Below are 2258 nucleotides of genomic sequence, written 5' to 3'. Positions count from 1 at the left end.
ATTTAATTAAAAAATAATTATAAAGATTTAATTAAAAATTTAGTAAAATTATAAAAATTAATAAAATAATAGTTTAATTATTTTGTCGATCTTATAGTTTTACTGAGTTTTTAAGTAGATTTTTATATATTTTTTAATAGAGTTTTTATACCATATCAAATTTTGTAATGAAGTTTTTATTGTGACAAAAATGCTGAAATAACAGTAAAAATTTAATTATAAAATTTAATATATATAAAATAATAAAAATTTAATTAAAAATTTGATAAATTATAAAAAAATAGAATAATTAAATCTAAAATAATTAAATATTTATCCTCCAAAAATTATTTATCTTTTCAATTAATTTTAAGTTGAGTCATGTTGACATGGCACCGCGTGGAAAGCTGGTTTCAATAGAACCAAAAGATGCATATAAGCTGGGTTTCACGCTTACTTTTACGTGTGTAATTCTATTGATGCTAGCTGTAAAAAAAATATAAAATATATAGGCTCTTGTATACATGTGAATGGATAGAAATGACATAGATTTGATCGGATAATAAAGACAGATATGGATGAGAAATAAGAAAAAAAAAAATATCATATTGGGGTGATTTTGTTAGAATTCAAGAATATGGAAGAATACTTTTAAAAAAGATTTAGCTAAATTTGTGTAAAAAATTCATATTATTTGGAGCTTTCATGATTTTTTTATGTATGTGTAGGTGGGAGTTTTTTAGTATGATATATGAAAATGGGAAAGTAGTTTTTTTTAATTTTACAAACAAAATCTTTATTAATTTATATTATTATTAACTGTTTTGATCACTATATACTACACACAAAAAATTATCAATCATGTATTTTTATATTTATACGTATTATTTTATACATATTTTTAGTTTAATAATTATTGACTATTAAAATAGTCAAACTTTTTTTTAGTAGTATAATAAAAAATTTTGAGATACCAAATACTAATATATAGTAATTGATTGATGACTAAATTTTTATATCGGTATAATTAGGTATTTATTATAATTGATCTTTTAATTAGTTATTATTTATAAAATTTTAATAAAATAATTATCATAATTATTTTTAGATATTGTGTCTCACATTTTTTATATATTTAAAATTTAAAATTATATCTTCTTAAAATTAAATATTCAAATTTAAATTTAAATTTAATAAAATAAAAATAATAACCCAAAATTAAACTCTAATTAAATTAAAATTAAAATAATACTATCAAAATCAATCTTTTTCGATTCTAAATTGTATAGAATTATTTAACAAGAGAAATGAACGTAATTATTTTTGAATGAGTTTCAGATGCGTTAAAAAATTATTTAGTGAGTAATTTTGTAATTTTAGATGTGTTAAAAATTATTTATGTTAAAAAAATACAAACACGAGTATAAACGAATTTTAGATTTGTATAAAAAATATTGTGCGTTATCTTGTTAAAAAATAATTTATATTAAAAAAATATAAGTATAAACTTAAATAATTTTAAATATATACTAAAAATATTTTATTTGTTATCTTGTTATTTTAGATGTGTTATAAATATATGTAAAATAATAAAAAAATTTAACAAAACAAGGATGCGACAAAGAGAAATAAAGTAATTCAAATACAATATAATTTTTCATGACAAATGGTTAGTAAAATTATTAAAAGAGATTTACTAAGTAGTGCTTTATCATGCAATCAAGTAGTTAATTTCCAACTTCTAGTCAATTAAATAATGCACACATTGAGTAACACATTATTTATTAGACTAAATAGTTAGTAATATCTAGTTAGTTAATTCATAATGCATTGAACATTCATCTATGACAAAATGGTGTAAAGAAAATTAACTAAACATAATATAATTTTTAATGATAAAATGGTTGGTAAAAATTTTAATGAAGACTTACTAGCAACGCTTTAAAATATTATTAATGTAATATTGAATATCAATTTCTATAGATATTTATATGGTATACGTTTTTCATGAAACTAAAAAATAAAAATAATTGAAGTTGCGTATTTTATAAATGAAAAATATCAAACTTTTGTAAATTTTTAAAAATTAAAGTTTGAGATTTAAGCTTTAAAACTTCCATGATTTTTGAAAGGAGAAAGGAGGAGTGACTCATCTTTTTAGTTACACAAGTATATAATAATTATAAAATTTAAATTAAATAAAAATAATAGTGATTCCTTAAATATAAGAAAGATGATTAATTAAATAAATTAAAATATTTATATTGAAAGAAGGAATA

This window comes from Arachis duranensis, chromosome 3, assembly GCF_000817695.3.
Source record: "Arachis duranensis cultivar V14167 chromosome 3, aradu.V14167.gnm2.J7QH, whole genome shotgun sequence".
In the NCBI taxonomy this organism is placed as follows: Eukaryota; Viridiplantae; Streptophyta; class Magnoliopsida; order Fabales; family Fabaceae; genus Arachis; species Arachis duranensis.
This window is presented reverse-complemented; position numbering follows the sequence as displayed.